The sequence below is a fragment of the Pan paniscus genome, chromosome 3 (assembly GCF_029289425.2).
Source record: "Pan paniscus chromosome 3, NHGRI_mPanPan1-v2.0_pri, whole genome shotgun sequence".
In the NCBI taxonomy this organism is placed as follows: domain Eukaryota; kingdom Metazoa; phylum Chordata; class Mammalia; order Primates; family Hominidae; genus Pan; species Pan paniscus.
Genome location: NC_073252.2, coordinates 178,804,382 through 178,825,080, shown reverse-complemented (window position 1 = coordinate 178,825,080; position 20,699 = coordinate 178,804,382). Strand labels below are relative to the sequence as shown.

General features: G+C 34.9%; 1 protein-coding gene and 1 long non-coding RNA gene across 2 annotated transcripts in view; one reads left to right on the top strand and one right to left on the bottom strand.

Annotated features, from left to right (window-relative positions):
• Window positions 1-3,336, top strand: part of LOC130541477 (uncharacterized) — a 96,241-nt gene extending 92,905 nt beyond the window's left edge. The window contains exon 3 of the long non-coding RNA XR_008955535.2: window positions 2,945-3,336. This is a non-coding gene — a long non-coding RNA (uncharacterized LOC130541477). The remainder of the gene's footprint in view (window positions 1-2,944) is intronic.
• The window catches only part of TENM3 (teneurin transmembrane protein 3), a 2,735,422-nt gene that overhangs the window by 1,724,449 nt on the left and 990,274 nt on the right, over window positions 1-20,699 (bottom strand). The gene's annotated exons all lie outside the window — the stretch shown is intronic.

Sequence of the window (20,699 nt, the reverse complement as noted above, 5' to 3'; positions counted from 1 at the left end):
TTGTGATCTGCTATGACCCTCAACTCCAGGGTTTCGTCACTAGCGACTGTCTGCCCTAAGTACACCTTGCTCACGCTTTCCTCCAATGTCTGATGTGTGCTATTGCTCATGCATTGGTAGGGCAGATGTGAGGCCGGGCCACCCATATCTTCCTTCAAGTAAGGACTTGCTCCCTATCCATGGTCAATATGATCAGCGACCGTCTCCAGGTCTCAAAAACTTCAGGGACAGCCTCAGCTGCAGAAGGCCAACTAGGCCAAGGTCAAGTCCTTTACACTCCTGGTGATCAACCCAGGAAGAGTCTGAAGATCCACTTTGGCCTGATTCAAGATGCTATGATGGGACATGCAGGTGCCTGACATCTTGCTGGGTTGGCTGAGGCTTTGTCAGGCTCCTACCATGGTTTGACTCCTCCCACTGCCCAATCTTGCTTAAGTGTACATTCCAAATAAACATCCTGAGCCCCAAACCCCATCTAAGCCTCTGCTTCCAGAGAACCCAACTGACAACAAGTGGTCTTCTATATCTTCTCTTCTGCCTGCATCATCCATCAGTTAATAGCCAAATCATTTTCCAGGTCTCTCTTGACCGATATGGCCCAAGTTGAACCTATTCTAGTCTACCCTTTACAAGCACTTCCTACCTTCCAATTCATTTTGAAAAAGTTTCTTTTATTCTTAGTAACCTCTCTCTCTCTCTCTCCATCTGTGTGTGTGTGTGTGTGTGTGTGTGTGTCTTTCACTTATCAACTGAAGCTGTTCTATTAACTTCCTAGAGTTGGGGTCAACTCATTCTTTTCCTTTCTATCCATAGCATGAAATATACTTCTAAGGAAGAAGTACCTAACATTTACTGAATGGAAAGTAACATATTTTAGAGAACACATACATTGATGATTTCTATTTGGTTCCCCCCACTTTTGTATCAGTCATATCTAAGATAATTTGGTTAATCTTAATTTGAAAAAGAAAGAGCAACTTTATATATTTTTTACTATATACAATTTGAGTGATGCATTTTTCTGGAACTTTGATAAGGGAAAACATTTAGAGTTTAGAACTATTTTACATTCTTGTTTCAATATTTGCATATAAACTAAAGCATGATTTTTAAAACCTCAGAACCAGGGGTAAAATGAAATGCCTATTAATGTGAAATCAGCACTAAATAATGTACTAAAATGAAGTCTAAACAAAACACCAGCAAACACATCAATATCTCCAAATTATATTTAACAGAATCGATTCTGTTTGGTTGTGATGTGGCAAGTCAAATTCAGGGCTATAATCAAACTATGTGTTAAGTTACTAGATAAAGATATTTCCGGTGGCTGTTATTATGAATAAGAAAGGTACACTTAACTGCCAAGTAATAAATCTCACCCTCAACGAGATGAGATGGCTCACTAATTGCTTCTAACAGAAACAAGCAACTTTTTTCTTTGCTGTTTCTATGAAAACGTGGAAGATTAAGGGAAATCTTTATTTAGATGTTTGATTCTCACTCAATTCCTTTAAGGTTTTCAGTTAAATCTAGAAATTGTGATGTAAGTTGGTATATATTGAAACCTTAAAAAAAGTTTGCAAGAATCCTGGCTTCTACATATATACATGAAATTAAATTAAAAACCTCTAGAAAATAATATAAATGTGCGTTCTCAGAAATGAAAATCTACTTCAACTCCCTACATGTCCTTCTGTTGATTAGAACACTACTGTGCTTCAGCTGTGAGAAGTTTCTTTTATTCTTTTTAGAGTTGAAACGCACGCACACACACATGCTTTTTGTCCTTGAAACTCTGTCTCTGATTGCATGTTGTTGAGGAAATAGGAAGTTTTTGGCATTTTAAAAACTGTTGCCTTTTTTCTTCCTTGTTATTTAGAATAGTGTGATATTTGCATTAAACCTTCCTCCTTTTAAGATTAGTAAACTAATGTATAATTTTAATCCTTTGGATACCACTTTCTTTCATGGAAAAATAGGTTTTTGTCTGAGATATATAGTTTGCAGATAACCTGTGTGTTCGTTTCTTTCTATAAAATACTCTTACTTCAAGGCAAAGTAAGCTTAAAAATGTGCTTAATGGAATAACTGATTAGCTGTTGGTCGTTCTATGGCAGAACTGCATTTGTATTGGTAATCACTTATTCACACACAAAATTAAAGCTTAGACCAGAATCTGAAAGCTGTGATGAAAAGCCCACCTCAGACAATCTTTCGAGCATACAGAAGAAAAATTTATTTGTTCTCCATTGACACTTTGTCTTTGGAAAAGGAGTAAGGGTCCAGAAATAAGCTAAAAGAATAAATATATTTGATATAGTATTCTATGTAAGAGACTCTCAAAAGATAGATATTTTTGCTATCTTCACAAACAGTATACCATGTTTTCTAAAATACTTTACCTGAATGTTGTAGTCCAGAGGAAGGAGAATTTCCCCTGAGATAAGAGCAAACACACTCTTTGAAAGTAATCCCAGGTAGGAGGATTAGAAAGATAACTTGAAGCTTCATTTCTTTTATCTTATCACATCTTTGCTCCCTCACAGGAGTATAAGTGATAAATTCTGTTTAAAATAACACCATACTGGAGCTGCACAAACTAAAGCAAAACTTCTGCCCAACCTGTTTTGGGCAACAGGGAAAGAGAGACTGTCCCTCACTCACTCTTGGAAAGTTTATATTATATAGGAGACTGACACGCCCTGTTTTTTTTTTAGACTATGTGCTTGAACCCGGAAAGAGTGGGGCACAGCCAATTTGAAGTGGGTGATTTGAATGCTTTAGCAGAGCAAAGATGTGTTTCATTGTAAATCATACCAGGAAAGATACAATAATTCCACAATAGCAAGGATTTTTCAGAATGTTAAGACTTAGCATTAAGGTAGGAGAGGGTGGTTAAAAGATGCCTCTCATCCTTCATGCTCAGTATTCTCTTCTTTAGAAAGAGCAGCAACTGGATGGCACAGAATGAGTTCTGACGTTTACATCAGAAGATGGCCCTGAACCGGAGCCAAAGCTGGCCGAGGAGCTGGGGGAGATTCTGAGACTCACATTTTCATTTGTGAAGTGAGATGCTGACTCTATTGTTGGTTTTGTTTGGGGGTTTGATGCTCAAATAAAGCAATACACACGAGGAAATTTACTGACATTGTATTAAAAAACAAAGTTAATGTATGATGATGCCGTAGAGTGATTCATGAATGGCATTATGAATATTTTAAAAACACAAAAGGAATTAAAAGAGTATACTTGGATGTTAATGAAAATAAAATTTCATTGAGAACAAGAATCTTGGTAAACATCAGTTGATATTAAAAGTTTATTGCTTTTAAAGGAGTCTGAAATGTTCTTTTGTCAAGGTTAATGCATTAAAATGGGGTACAGCTTAATCTAGACAACACAAATTTTTATGTGTGATTATTTTATAAGCTCTAGGTTGAAATAATTTTTATCTACATGGGAAAACTGAATAGATTATAAAAAAATTGTTTAAAAGAAAAATTTCAGATGTCAAATACGTGGGAAACTTAATGTCATTTTATTAACTAGAGATAGAAAATGAGGTACATTAGTCTTAGACAGTATTTAGAGCAGTTAATTGCTAAGTCACCAAAACAATCTCTTCTACAATGACCTTACTTTTAAAGTAGTTCCATGGCATGAACTCAAGGACATTACTGCAGCAAGGTTCTTAACAAATCAGTCATATTCATTGCATTTAATAATCTATTAGGGGCCTTCACTAGAGCGAACAACCAGCATTTCTTTTAAACTCTTCCATAATTCAGATTTTATCAATGTGGACTAACCCTGTGGTCAATTAAATCTGAAGTAGTGCAGTTTTTATGTTTTCTGAATATATTGGGCCTGAAAGCAAATATTATTTTATGATATGTTAATAACACAAGGAATTTTACTAGTAATATTTAGTGGAGCATAAAGGTACCTAAGGCTCTGTCTATTTGCACAGTAGCAGAACGGATCTAAGAATGATTCCAACCATAACTCGTAGTCAAACACATTAGCACAGTCCATTTACATAGTAGAATGCTCAGTACAGACCTAAGAATATTCTTTAAAGTTACAGTTGGAATATTTCTCCAAAATGTCCTTATAAATGTGTATACATGCCAAGTCTGAAGTACGAATTACAAATTATAATGTGGCTCTAATTTGTTATCATCTGAAAAAAAAGTCTAATTTGTAACAGAAGCAAAGTTTTGTTTCAATCTAAACTCCTGAGGACCAATTCAAAAGAATGAGAAGCTTATTGTTTCCCTGAAATTATTGACCATACATTTTAAAACATCAAAATATTCTGAAAAATGTCTGTAGTGGTCTCAACATCTTATTTAGTTTAGAATCTTGGCAGACAAGCATAAGTGCCAAAATGTTCCAGATGACCAGTTAGAATGCAGGGGATCCATAGAATTACTCTTAATGATGCAAAGTACAAATAAATCCCTACAAAATAAAAAGAAATTTATTCCTTTTATTTGTAGCTTATGGATACCTGAATGCTGTTTTACTTTGCTTCCTAGTTTCTTTTTCCTTGTGTAACTTCATACATTCAGAATATGAACTCATTTTCTATTTTCTGTGTGATTCTTTCATTAAGATCAAGATCTCTCTTTTTTTTGTTCAAAACTTGCATGCTGCTATCCATAGTTAAGCAATTGATAAATGTAACTTTTACAAGATTATTATAGTATCAAAAATGTAAATCAATTTTTGCTCTAAATTATTATAAATATCCCTACTTAGCCTCTGGTAATCTTCTGCTCTCATGTTTACAGAGACAAGGATCTAAAGACTTTTAAGAGTTTTGATGAATGTATGAAATTAAAGTAACTTAAATTTAATTTATTTTAATTTAAATGTCATCATGGACACAGCCATTGGCTTATTTCTGGCAGTGAGTTCAAAATGAAAAACCTTTGAGAAAATAATATTTAAAGGAGAAGTATCATGCTCCATGAATTTAAAGATCAAACTGTATTGCATCCAATGTTGTTTTAGATATTAAGTAGTATAATGTGGGATTATACCACATATTGCATTACTCAAATCTTAAGGAAAAAAAGGTTTCTATCTAAAATGTGAATATAAGATAAGTACATTTTTCTTGGGGGAGAGGATAAACCTGTAAGATCAGCATTACATTGAATCTAAAAAAAAAAAACAAATAGAAAAACTTACTTGGAGATTGTTTGAAACTTATTTTAAGCATGTCTTTCCATGCTTATAACAAGCATATCTTTTTCATTACATTGTTTCATTATTTAAAACAAAACAAAACAAAACAGAAAAACCGCCTAAGTTCCTGGCAATCTCCTTCTGTTTAAAGAAAATCCCCTAGGAGGTGTGGACAGAACTTAAAAGTCAGAGTCAATTGCTTCTTAATTCAGATGTAGAGAGGATAGGGCATAGTGAGGAACAGGCTTCAAAAGGAACCAAAGCATGAAAGAAAGTCACCTTGTTAGCTGACAGAGAAGTGTGCTTGCCTTGGGGATGGAAGCTTTCTTGAATATTCCTGTTTTAAATGGACACTGTAAACCACACCATCATTACCTATAGGTAGGTCCTAGATGAATCTATCCAAGATTTGTCAGACAAATGACAGGATTGCTGGACTTGCCTTTTCTTTGGTCACAAAAACCAGATAAGTGAAACATGCACATTTTTGCTGATTCAAATACTACGATAGAAACTGGCCTTAAAGGGGTCAGGAAACAAACAGAGGACCTTAAGTGACAAATACACTCCTGCTAGCTTTTCCAGTTTCTCTGTATGCTCCCATGTTACAATGGAAATCAAAACCTGTTCACTGCATTTTCTTTTAAAAGGACATGAGGAAGAAATGTGGATATTTGTCTTCAAGCCTCAATTAAACATTCAGATTCCCACACATTTAAACCATTTTATATATCAACCTCACTTTTAAACAATTAAACAATGTTAATTGTTAATATACTGTACTTGCTTGAGAATTTTGTAGTTTATTTTATAAGTTATATATAACCTTCCTGCTTTTTGAAAATTTCCACTATGCTGGACTCAATAGTCATAATGTTCTAAGAAAGGAAACTTGGAGTCACATATTACTTGCCCTTCAAGTCGTACCTTTAATTACATGATTTACCAAGTCATACCAATATTTTTCTACGTGGTTCATATATGCTCCGGTCTATGTCGATCAAGGTTACTCAACGGCCTCATCTTTTTTCTCCTATATTACTACCGTTATTTTCTCATCTGATTTTCCTTACTTTTCCTCATTGCCCTCCTTCCCTACCAGTTTCTACCAAACCTTACCTTACTATGTGGTTTCAGCATCTTGAAGATTGTTTCCTCAAGACAGGGTTATTCCACCAAATAACTTAGAAGGAGACAGAGGCACAGAGTCAGGGAAAGAAAAAGGGGAGAAAGAAGGAGAGGGAGAAAGAGGCAGAGGGAGACAGGGAGAGAGGGAGAGAGGGAGAGAGGGAGAGGAGGAGAGGGAGAGAGGGAGAGAGGGAGAGAGGGGGAGAGGGAGAGAGGGGGAGAGGGGGAGAGGGGGAGAGGGGGAGAGGGGGAGAGAGGGAGAGAGGGAGAGAGAGAGAGGGAGAGAGGGAGGGAGGGAGGGAGGGAGAGAGAGAGAGAGCGCAAAAAGAACATTCTAATTTAAGTCCTGCTACAACAGAGGCAAGCCTGGTGGTGAGGAAGAGCCTACGTGGGGCGTGGGGGCAGGGATAATTAACTTTGTTTTGCTTTGAAAATTTATGAGAAGTAACAGCTAAACGATGATTTGAATAACAGGGTAGATTTAGCAAGATATTCCCTCCTTTGGCAATATGTAGTGACGTGGAGAAAAGCTTGTCTAGACACTGGAAGGCTCAGATGAGAACGTAAGTGTTTGTGGATTTCCAAGAGTTTCATGTGGCCAAACCTAAGAGAGCGCAAGGGAGGATGGATCAGGGCTGGCGAGGCTGGGGTCAGAGCAAGGGAGCAGATGATGACACCCCGTTCTGAAATGGTGGAAAGGGGTAAGAGAAAAGTAGATGAATTCAAGGGAGATGAATTGTCTAGGTGTGACTTTTTGAATATGTAGTGTTAGGTGGGTGAGGGTGATTCCCAGGGCTCTGCCCAGGGCACTTAAGTGAATGAATAGTAAGTAGCAACTTTCCCTGATTTAGATAAGCCAGAGGGAAGAAAAGGATGGGGGTGGGGTGGGGAAGATGTTCCAACTCAAAGGATATCTCTTCATCACTTCTGAGTTTGCCTCTCTTTTTCCTTAAAATTCTTTCAGGCAGAGAGCTTCCCATTATCCTGCCAAAATATCCGCTCCTTCAAGTTGCTTGCTACTTCTGCTATTGTTAGACATATATTCTTACTGTCTCCCATGTGAAGAAATAAGCAATAGAGACCAAATTCCTTAGAGAAAGTAATTTTCTTTTTTTTAAAATTTTATTATTATTATACTTTCAGTTTTAGGGTACATGTGCACAACGTGCGGGTTTGTTACATATGTATACATGTGCCATGTTGGTGCGCTGCACCCATTAACTCGTCATTTAGCATTAGGTATATCTCCTAATGCTATCCCTCCCCCCTCCCCCCACCCCACAACAGGCCCCGGTGTGTGATGTTCCCCTTCCTGTGTCCATGTGTTCTCATTGTTCAATTCCCACCTATGAGTGAGAACATGCGGTGTTTGGAGAAAGTAATTTTCAACTTGAAACCTGGAAACTCTTATCATTTTACTTTGATTTCATCTTCAAGCCTTCACTTCATTTAAAGATGGAATCCAGTGAAAAATGGAAAGAGGTAGTAAGCTCCATTCCTAGCAAGTTCTACTCCCAATGGTTTTCACATCTCAGCCTGAAAGTTGGAAACTATAGACCAGAGCTGTGGCCGGGACATGCATAATAGGTGCTGGACAAGTATTTCAAAATTAGCCAGGCTTGTTGGCGGCACACACCTGTAGTCCCAGTCTCCTACTTAGGAGGCTGAGGTGGGAGGATCACTTGAGGCTGGGAGTTCAAGACCAGCTTGGGCAACATAGCATACCCAGTGTCTACCAAAAAAAAAAGTAGCCAGTCATGGTGGCACAAACCTGTAGTCCCAGCTACTCAGGAGGCTGAGGCAGGAAGATCACTGGAGCCTAGGAGGTGGAGGCTGCAGTGAGCTATGATCACTTCACTGCACTCCAGCCTGGGTGACAAAGTGAGAGAAATAATAAATATCAAATATTTTAAAATTATTATTAAAATATAAAATACATGTCCAGCACCTATTAACATATTAAATATTTGCCCAAAATACTTAAGGATATATAAAAAATTTATATAATTATTAAAATATATAATAAATGTATATATTTATTATTAAAATATATAATAAATGTATATATTTATTATTAAAATATATAATAAATGTATATATTTATTATTAAAATATATAATAAATTTGCATATTTATTAAAATAATTATTAAAATGAATATATAAATTTAAAATAATAAATATTAAAAATAGGTGCTGGACAAATATTTCTTAAGTCAATGAAAGAATAAATAATCTATCGTTGGTTGAATACTGTTTAAATCAAATTACATAGTACTGAAGAAAAATAGACATAGATGTTTATCCAATTAAAATAAATTATTCTCAAAAATTTAATCTATATAATTTACGCCTTGCATATTTTGCCGAAAAATGTCCTATCTTGTAGCTAATACTCAAAGGGCATTGAAATAGAATAACTACAGAGATTGCTCCTATATACTGGAAGCTCCCCTGTAAGTTCTTTGATCTTTACTAGCTTTTTTGCCCAAAGAATTTGTGAGCTTTTGTCGACACAGGTTAAAACAAAGAGCTGTCCTAGTGGTTGACAGTTCTTTGATATATGATTGTGCTTTTTTGTAGAAAGAATTCAGACGCCTTTGTCAGAATCGTGTATTAACATACATGCTATTATCTAAATGTTTGATGTAAATTGGATTTTATGTTTCCCACATTAAAACATTAAAGAAAGAGAAACTCTTGCGGTCAAAATGTAATACTATATGTCATTAATTTTTTTAATCCTCTAATTCAGTCTGTTAATATGACAAAAGCCAACATGAGAGTTCTCTGATATTTTCGTGACTTTTTGTTGAAAGTATTTTATTTGTCATTTTCAATCATGTGTTTGATATAGCAACAAATCTAACTAGACAAAAATTCCAAAACTTATAATCGCTGACTTGGTTTTGTTCCTTATTTCAAACCAATATAAGCACTGGATGAAAAAATTCAATTAGGAAAAATGCACGAAAGATAGAAAATAAACATGACAACAAATTATTAGTATTATACAATGCAGCTTCCACTTTGAAAAACAAATATTACATTGAAAATGTTCAAGTATTTGAGATTTTGCTAAGACAGTTATAAAATATTCTGACATGAATACAAATATATGGAAAATATTATTTTAAATTATTTCTGCTAATTTCTTTCATTATATCAGCAACAGATTAATTTTTTAAATTAAAGCTAATTTAAAACTTTTTTTAGAATAGTATTAGACAACACTACTTAGTACTCAGCACAGATGCTGAGGTGAGTAAAAAAAATGCAAGCTAATGATTCTATTATCAACATTTTACAGAATATTCTACATTTTGTATAACATTACTATTCATATAGGTAATGTTAAGGCTTATATTTTCAAGTATTATTTTTCCATGTAGTGCTTTTATATACAACTGTTTTTTCCCCAGACCAAAAAAAAGTATCTTCACATCGTTTAAAGAAGTAAACTTTCACCTTTTTCATGGAGCCCTTTCAAACTGACCAGAGGAAAGCTACTAGGTTCTCAATTTTCTCTCTCTCTCTCTCTCTCTCTCTGTGTGTTCTTTCTTAAGAATTATAGCCCTAATAATTCATCTGCTTGTATCTGTACATACTTTCTCATTCTATAAAACACTGACATCTAAATGTACCATCCTTTTATATTTTAGTCTAGCGTTGCTCTATAAGGTGTATATATATTGTGAGCTTCTGCTGGTCTTCCTAAGTAACACCTTCCTAACAGGTAAGGGTGCTTCCCCCAGTAAAGCTTAGCACAGTGCACAATGTCCCAGGAAACCAAATGCCCATTCTCCCCATCCCATTTTAATGATATGGCCACAAACGAAAAAGAGGATATCCCTATGCATTCTATATTCATCTTGTTTATTCTTAGTTTCTTAGTGTGATAGATTGCGAACCTCCTTACTTAAAGATAAGGGATATGGGATCTGTGAGATGAAACATCAGTGGATCAATTAAGGCTATTTAGCTTAATGGTGAAAAAAGAAGTAGATGAGCTCAGAGACGTTCAAGGGGCAGTTTCATGGCTTAGAATCTACTTAGATTGCCTCGTTTCAATGTCCTGGCTAGCACTAAAAATCATGAGACAAGGAAGGATTTTCTTAACTTCATCACACATTGTAATAAGAACTTATAACTTCAGCAGGTTTTAGATATTTTATAATAATGTGCCTTGCTTATATTAGGTATTCAATATTTGTCGAATTGTATTAAATATTGCACACAGACATCTGTTGATGGCTTCATTCAAGTTCCTAAATTCTGAAGTGAGTATTCATCATTAAGAATTTTGCTGGATTTATTTTTTGAAGGTATATAAAATTATACTTTTTAAAGAGTACACATATAAATGAAAATGATTCTTTCATATTTGAGATCCTGATTTTATTACTTTTTATAATCCCTAAAATAACCTGTTTGACAAAATAATTTTGTGGTTTTAGCCATTTGAGGATCTAAAATTGGGATGAGAACATAAGATATAAAATGTATAACTGAGTAGAACATTAAGATAAGCCTATTTGGGTATACATTTTTTAAGTTAAGCAAAGACAATCAAACTTACAGGTAAATGAATTATGTATCAAACAGTTTCACTCTCTGACCTTACCAAACTGAATGAAAAAGTAAACAGTCTGTCTCCTTCTCATTAGCGAAAATAAGCAAGATTATACTTTTTAAATACATTAAAGGCTAAGAGTTTTTCATATATTGGAAAAAATTAAATGCTTAAAGTGTTCAAATTGCTTAAAGTGATGCATTTCATTTGAATTTATAAAAAATGCAAGTATATTCTTGATGCATAGCAATAAATAATAGTTCTCTCAAGGAATACACATTTTGAGTTTCTTTTTCTAAGAAAATTTAGGTAGAGACTATACATTTCAAATAAATTAAAGATCAGCCAATTCAGGATAAGTTAAAATCATCTTTCCTAGAAAGTATATACCAGTAATGTGGAAATAGAAATGATTTATCAAGTTAAAGTATGCAATTTGAATGTAGTTCAGACTTAAATAAAATAATAGCACATATTTTAAATAACATTACAGATATCAGGATAAACGCATAAAGGCCAGCCATACCACATCACAACAAATTGGGGAAGAGCAGGATCCTTTAATGAAATTAAAATGATTTATAAAAATGTGAAGTTGGCCGGGTGTGGTGGCTCATGCCTGTAATCCCAGCACTTTGGGAGGCTGAGGCGGGCAGATCACGAGGTCAGGAGATAGAGACCATCCTGGCCAACATGGTGAAACCCTCATCTATACTAAAAATACAAAAATTAGCCAGGCGTGGTGGCGGGCGCCTGTAATCCCAGCTACTCGGGAGGCTGAGGCAAGAGAATTGCTTGAACCTGGGAGGCGGAGGTTGCAGTGAGCCGAGATTGTGCCACTGCACTCCAGCCTGGTGACAGAGCAAAATTCCGTCTCAAAAAACAACAAAAACAACAACAGCAACAAGGTTCATTTATATTTCACAATCCCCTCATATTACAACATAACTGGTTGGCTAGTTTTGTCACATGTAAAGCTAGCTTGATATTTTAGTAACTATGTTATATGTATTATTAGATTTAACTTCTTGTTCAAATGGATAGGGAGCTCCCCACCCTTCAGCTATGTGAGGGACAGAGAAGAAAAGTCGGAGAAAAGGATATGATGTGTATACCCAGATTCATGCTCAACTGCATCCCTGAAAGAATGTTAACATCACAGAGTCTATAAAATAGGAAAAAAGTATATTTGGACCAAATGCTCTATTGGCCAAGTTCAGTTTAGTTATTGTTTATACGGATTGGTTTATGGTTTGCAGGAGGAGGTCTCAGATATTCAAAGACCTTTCTGGCAGATGCCTCAGCTTTGGAGGTTTGGCTGGTGCATCTATGCCATAGTAACATGTCCTGTAAAACTTCTCACATCATCTCCTAATTAATTAGAGGCATCGTTCTTCCACATCTCTACCTTACTAGAATACCTTCAAGAACTAATCTTTGGATCTAGCCTGTATTGGTTGTTGGGCAAATATTTGCTGGATTAATTTTAGTTATACTCTCAAAGTGGGCTTGTTTATGTACTTTGATAAGTGTTAAGGCACATTTCATAGAAGTATACATGCACACACAAATACAAATACATATGTCAATCTAAGTGATGGTAAGATTGTAATATAAAACACTGCTTTCTTTCTTTCATTCTGCATCTCCTTTATTCTAAACTTTAAAAGAAAATTTTTCCTCTAGACCTGGCTGCTTCGCAGAGCCGTTTAGGTTCAAATGTGAAAGCAATGTTTTGAAAAATCAATTACTCTAACATAAAAGATTACTATATATTTCCTATAATCATCCAGCACATTGTTACCTTTTTTATTTTTTGTTTATGCTTTAAGCTTTTATTTTAGATTCAGGAGGTACATGTGCAGGTTTATTACCTGGGTATATTGTGTGATGGTAAGGTTTTGATGCACTGGATCTCATCACTCAGGTACTGAGCATCATATCCAATAGTTTTTCAACTCTTTTACCCTTCCTTCTCACCTTGCTCTAATAGTTCCCAATGTCTGTTGTTGTCATCTTTATGTCAATGAGTACCCATTGTTTAGCTTGCACTTATAAGTCACAACATGCAATATTTGGTTTTATGTTTCTGCATTAATTCATTTAAAATAATGGCCTCTAGCTGCATTCTGGTTGTTGCAAAGAAAGTGATTTTTTTCTTTTTTTTATGGCTGTGTATATTCCATGGTGTATATGTGCCACATTTTCTTTATCCAATCCACCACTAATAGGCAACTAAGTTAATTCCATGCTGTAGTGAACATACAAGTGGATGTGTCTTTTCGGTAGAGTGATTTATTTTCTTTTGGATATATACCCAGTAATGGGATTACTGAATCAAATGGTAGTTCTGTTTTAAGTTATTTGAGAAATCTTCAAACTGCTTTCCACAGAGGCTGAACTAATTTGCATTCCTTTCAATGTTGTATGCTTCCTTTTTCTCTACTGCCTCACCAGTATCTACTGTTTTTTGACTTTTTCAAAGCCATTCTGACTGGTGTGAGATGGTATCTCATTGTGGTTTTGATTTGCATTTCTCTAATGATTAGTGATGTGCAACATTTTTTCATGTTTGTTGGACACTTGTATATCTTCTTTCAAGAAGTGTCTATTCATGCCTTTTGCCCATTTTTTAATGACATTATTTGTTTTTTACTTGTTTAATTGTTTAACTTTCTTATAGATTCTGGGTATTAGTCCTTCGTTGGATGCAGAGCTTACCAATACTCTCTTCCATTCTGTAGGTTGTCTGATTACTCTGTTGATAGTTTATTTTTCCGTGCAGAAGCTCTTTAGTTTAATTAGGTCCCACTTGTCAATTTTTATGTTGCAATTTATTTTAAGGACTTAGTCATAAATTCTTTCTCAAGGCCAATGTCCAGAATGGTATTTCCTAGGTCGTCTTCTGGAATTCTTGTAGTTTGAGGACTTGCACTTAAATCTTTAATCCATCTTGAGTAGATTTTTGTATATGGTAAAAGGTAGGGGTCCAGTTTTATTCTTCTGCATATGGCTAGCCAGTTGTTCCAGTACCATTTATTGCATAGAAAATTGTTTCCCCTTTGCTTATTTTTGTCAACTTTGTCGAAGATCAGATGGCTGTCGTTGTGCAGCTTTATTTCTGAGCTCTCTATTTGATTCCATTGGTCTGTGTCTGTTTTTACATAGTACCATGCTTTTTTGTTTACTGTACCCTTACAGTATAGTTTGAAGCCAGGTAATATGATGCCTCTGGCTTTGTTAGTTTTGCTTAGAATTGCTTTGGCTATTCTGGCTCTTTTTTTTTGGTTTCATATAAATTTTAGAATTATTTTTTCTAGTTCTGTGAAGAATGACATTGGTAGCTTGACAGGGATAATGTTGCATCTGTACATTCCTTTGGGCAGTATGGCCATTTTAACAACATTGATTCTTCCAATCCATGAGCGTGGAATGTTCTTCCATTTATTTGTGTAGTCTGTGATATCTTTCAGCAGTGTTCAGCAACTCTTCAGTGTCAACATAATTATCATCATTTTTACATGAGAAAATTGAGGATATATAAAGTTATTGGAATTTACACAGATAACAAATGGCAGAACTTTATGTTGCTCAGTATTGTTATGTTTTCCATGTCTTCCATTTGAGGAAAGAAGGAATTTCTCTTATAAACAATAAACATCTATTACAATAAGCACTCCACTAATTTTAGCTTACTTATTTCCATGTGACAATTAGCAAGTCATCTTATATGATTGGATTTAGTCGTTTCATTATTATTTTCTTATTTTTTTTGAATTTTTTATTTTGTACAGAGGGCTCCATTGTCAGTTTTGATGGAAAAATGTATTGCTTTATTTTCTATCTTTTGATAGTTTGGGAGGGATAAGATAATAGTGGTTTTTTTAAGCTCAAATGGAGTAGAGTCAGGAGCTTTGCTGTTTATATGGAACTTAGACACATCGTTTACCAAGTGGCGGGTGGTGTTAAGAGTAGGCATAAAGTCTTCTGCTTTCTAGTCCAGTAGCCTTTTTACATCATCATATTACTTCTCACATTGTGTACCAAACTCCACATTATATTAATAGAGAAGGCATTGAAAGGTCATAAACGCACAGCCCTGTCACAAATGGTGCCTTGAATGAAGTAGATTGCATTTTACTGTAATCAATTGAGTCCAGAAACTTTCATATAGCATGTGAGTTTTAATGCTATACGTCTATGAAAGAATAATAAAGAACAATGCTCGTTCTTATTTCACTGGGGTGAGAGTGGGGCCCTTTTTGTCCCTTAATTTCCCTAATTAGTCTCAATTGTGTCTCCCTCTATGTTAGCAGGCCAAGATAGTATCTGCTTTATTGCCATGGGAGGAAAACTAGCTCTTATTGAGCTTTATTAGATACTCCATTCTCTCATTTAGAATCCTATTAAGTTTCCCCTTGGCATTTTCTAAATCAATTAGTTTTAGCCTTACCCTTCTTAATATGCTCCTTTTGGAGGCTCCTAATTTTAGTCCCTAACTCTGGTATTTGTAGTTGCCTTTCCCTTTTCTTTTGGGCAAAGATTTCAATCAATTTTCCCTGCAATACTGCTTTGCTAGCATCCCCCAGTGTCATATCTGTGACCTCACTGTTATCACTGTCTGCTAAATATTCAGCCCATATGTCTTTGAGCTTTTCCCTAAACTATTGCTGCTGAAGGAAGTAATTATTACTTTACCATCTTAGCACTCCCCTGTTGCTTTTCAAGGGAAATAATTCCACCCCCCAGCGAATCATTGCAGGGTCCGAAACTAGAATCTTGTCAATAGAACAGCAACTTTGCCGTCTGTCTCTAGTGGGAATAGAAGAAAATGGTTCTGGAAAAGGAAGAAGAGTTTATAGAATAAAATGTGAGTTGTGGCCATGAGCATACTTATTTGTTTTAAAAATCAATGCAGATGATTAATAGATTGTGTGGTTGCAAAGAATTAGAGAATGATTACATTTAACATGATGAAGGGCACTCCCACCACTATTGGGGGATTTTTTTGGTAATTTATCCAGATATTTATTTTTATAAACACACAGATAAATTACATGCACAGTAAGCCATTAATTCTGTTAAAATAATTTGTTTTTTGAGTTGGAGTCTCGCTCTTGTCGCCCAGGCTGGAACGCAATGGCGTGATCTCGGCTCACTGCAACATCCGCCCCTTGGGTTCAAGCGATTCTCCTGCCCCAGCCTCCCAAGTAGCTGAGATTACAGGCGGCCGCCATCACACCTGGCTAATTTTTTGTATTTTTCGTAGAGATGGAGTTTCACCATGTTGGTCAGTCTGGTCTTGAACTCCTGACCTCAGGTGATTCACCCACCTCAGCTTCCCAAAGTGCTGGGATTACAGGCATGAGCCACTGCACTTGGCCTAAAATAAATTTTAAAAAAACTAGAGGGAAATATATAAAACATTAGTTTCAATTTTAATTTTTAAATATATAGTAGGATTAGTTATGGGCAATTTTAATTTTTAAGTTGGTAATTTTCTAAATTCTCTGCCAAAATCATATATTTATAATCAGAAAGAAAGTTTAAAAAGCATTAATACCTAAGTACTGGAGTGTTATGTTTGTGTTTTGTGGGGGATGTACAAACTAAAAATTTGGTTATCTTAAGGAGCTAAGAAAATGTAGTCAAAATCTTTGCAACAATGTCAACTGTATCTATTGTGTTTCCAGTCAATACACTGTTTTATAAGTGTGTTTTCTTGTTAAAATAATACCTTTTCTCCATATAAGTTAAAGCAGTTTTAAGTAAATAAATTAAGTATATGGCAATAGCAGCTAGTGTCATGGGACTAGAAAAACCACAAAAAATTCTACAAAAGACAAGCCTAAAAATATACATACATACGTGCTTAAAAATCAATGGTGAATACAGGAATGTAGTTATTGCTTTCTAAACAGGTTTCAACATAGCATGTAAAAGTTGAAGAAAATAATTCATTTTTCAATAACTCATTAAATACTAAGTGCCAGGGTTTTGTAGGAATGTGACATTGGAGATGTAAATGTGCAGGACATGCCATGGACTATGTGTGTTCCAATATTTCAGTGGCTGCTACAAACATTGCTGGCCTCCGTAGGGAGAATTCTCTACATGCACCATTCCCCTAGAGTATACTTAGCATAATAAGAAAGCATCCAATATAATCAGAAGTAAACATATTTCTTTTCTAATTGTTTGGAATGTTGAATCATAAGCCCTGCAGGTTAGACGGTCTTCAACTGGTGATATGACTGTGAAGCACCATAATGTTCTATATGTCTAAGTTGTTTCCATGTGTCATATTCACCAAGGTCAATTCTACTCATTCTCAATTCTCCTGTTACATTTTATGGCATCCTGAAAGTCTTTTACCTACAGAGCTTTAGAATCCAAAAATGATGTTGGTTTATAAGTCTCACGGATACTGAGAACACAATTATATGAAAGTTCTAGGAGCATGTAGCTTTTCCGTTGGGTTCTCATGTCAATGTCAGGGGCAGAATGATAGGTGAGGACAGCAGTCATCTGATTAGTGTCTTGTGAGAGGCACCATATTTCCACTACTGCCTCTTCCAAAATTATGATCTTCATTGGTCTTGAAAAGAACCTAAAATTTGTGTCCTACTTACTTACGAGGGAAACCATTAAGGACAATGGAATTTACTTTTAATAAGTTACAAAATAAAGAAGATAAATTAGCATTTTTCTACCATAGTATATGGCAGGTATTTTTCACTTCACATGTACCATGTTTGTTCAAGCTTTATCAAGGCATGACGAACTGAATGGACACAGTATTTATTAGCCTTTATCTAAAGTTACAGATTTTAATATTTAGAGATATTAGGAAAATGGTACTAGGACCCACAGAGCTATAAGTATCAGAGCTGGAATTTACAATCTGTGGCTGACCTCTCAATGCTATAATATTTCCACAAGTAACATGAAACAACCTATTAATTTATCTCTCAACATTCATTTAATATTTAATTAATATTTACTCAATAAGTATTTAATGTGCATATATTGGGTAGGCTGCTTTTATAGATAACAATGATTATATTAGATAATGTTAAGAGCTTACTCTAAATCCATAGTCAAGTGCTTTGCATATATTATCTCATTAACTTTTCAGCAACCACCTCATCTATGAGGTAGATGTGATTATTATTCCTATTTCATAGGTAAAGAAACTTAGGTATGCATTACAGAACTTGGCCAATGTCATACAGCTGGTAGTCCAGTCCATGTAGCCTAATTCTAGAATCCAAACTCTCAATTGTAATAGTGTATTATCTTTAAAAATTAAATGACGTAGCTTCAAAATATATAAAGAAAAATTTGGCGGGAGCATAAGAAAAATGGACAAAATTGTAACCACGGTGAAAGATTTTAATGTTCAAAAATTTATAAATCAAGCACAACAGAAATCAATAAATATATAGAAGATTTAAATTATATTAAGTTTCATCAAATTGATAAATACCGAACTCTGGATCCAACATCTGGAACACATACGTTCTTTTTCTAGCACACAGAAACGTTTAAGAAAAAAGGTCATGTCCTAAGTCTCTGCTGCTCAAATTCTAGTCCACAGACAAGACTGATTCATGAATGCCTGTTAACAATCCATAACAAAACAAGTTCAGAAACTAAGAGTAAGCAATGAGAAAAGTTTTATAACCCTTTGACACTGTTTGACATTCAGGAGCCCAATCAGTGTGCAAATGTGACGTGGACTTTACGTATTATGTTGGAGTATATTCTTATGGTACAGCCACACAGTTACTCAGATTAAGAATTTGTGCCAAAAAGTTAATTAATATATTGCTTTCCTCATCTATATATTCTTACAATTAAAAAATTACATGTGATTAGAGAAATGTAAATAAAATCAGAGTGAGGCCTCATTCACCCCAGTTAAGATGGCTATTGTCAAAAAGACAAAAGATAGCAAATGCTGGCAAGGACGTGGAGAAATGGGAACACTTATACACTGTTGGTGGGAAGGTAAACGATTGTAACTAACATGGAAAACAGTATAGAAATCCACCCCCCAGAAAAACAATAACAGAACTACCACTACTGGATATTTATTCAAAGAAAAAGAAATCGGAATATCGAAGAGCTATCTGCACCCTTATGTTTATTGCTGCACTATTCACAATAGCCAAGATATGGAATCAACCTAAGCCTCCATCATCAGAAAAAATGGGTAAAGAAAATGTAGTATATAAACACAGCCATCGAAAAGAATGAAATCCTGCCATTCTCTGCAACACAGTGACCCCCGAGGATATTACGTTAAGTGAAATAATTCAGTCACAGAAAGACAAATATTTCATGTTCTCAGTCATATGTGGGAGCCAATAAAAGTTAAGCTCATAAAAGTAGAGAGTAGAATTGTGGTTATGAGAGTCTGAAAGGTTCAGGGGAGGGCAAGATAAATAGAAGTTGGTTAACAGATACAAAATTACAGCTAGATAGGAGAATTAATTCTGGTTCTTCTATAGTACAATGGGGTGACTATAGTTAGCAATATCTTATTATATATTTTCAAACAGAAGAGAGGATTTTGAATGTTCCCAACATAAACAAATGATAAATGTTTGAGTTGGTGGATTTGCTAATTACCCTAATTTGATCATTACACATTGTATACATATATTCAAATATTACTCTAATTAATTACTCATAATTAAGATTTGTGAATTATGTAAAGGCCAGCTATTAATTTTGAAAATATTCTCTTTGTGTGATAATATGGAAATAAATTATACACAACTATTGCCAAATATATAGATATCATGAGTGTAATTGACAATATCCACAATACTGAATCAATAATGTTTTTGCAAAATAACAAACCAGTTCGGTCCAAACATTTTAAACATAAGAATTGGGCAGAGGGCATATTATCTATTGTCTCTGGTATTTACCTGAAGGTAAAGAAGGAATGTCACATATTTATTAACGACAGATATTACTAAGGGACAAAGACAAACTTCAGAGAGTAAGGAAGATAGAGTTTCTACAGATTCCTATAACATGTACCATAATTTCACAACTATGACAAGGAAACAGATGATTTCAATATTGTGTATCTGTGAAAAGTTATCAATAAACTGTTTTTGAATTTGATAGAATATTTTAAAATTTTATCTTCCAAAATTATTTTCTACCAAAAAATGAAATTTCATGAATACATATAAAATTCATGAATACAGAATCCATTTTTTCATCAAAAGGTAATTTAAATTTATCCATAATTTTACAATATAAATTATTGGAATTGGCTGATGACATATTAAAGTTGAAAAAAAAGCATCACTTGTTTCATTTCAGATAGAAGCTATGAAATGAACATTATGAACCTGAAATCTCTTCCTGCATTCCTATAAAGTTTTGAGATTAGTTTCTCTATACAGTAATTTTAAAATATGTCCATAATTTCTTTCATAAGCCTCCCTTTAAGAGGTAGAGGTTAACTCCACCACTTTTGGATTGGCCTTAGTGATCTGCTTCCAAAAAACAGAATATGGCAGAAGTGATGGTAAGTGGCTTCTGAAACGAAGTCACAAAGAGGCATTGCATTCTGGGGGAAGCCAGCGGCCTCGTAGTGAGGACACTTAAGCAGCACGATGGAGAGGCCCCCTTGAGGAGGAAGGGAGGGCTTGCCAGCAGTCTTCGGATTCTGACATTTTAGAACAAGATCCTTCAGCTTTCCCAAGCCTTCAGAGGAAACAGCCCCAGTCAAAACTTTGACCATAACTTTACGAAAGAGCTCCTAAGCCAGAA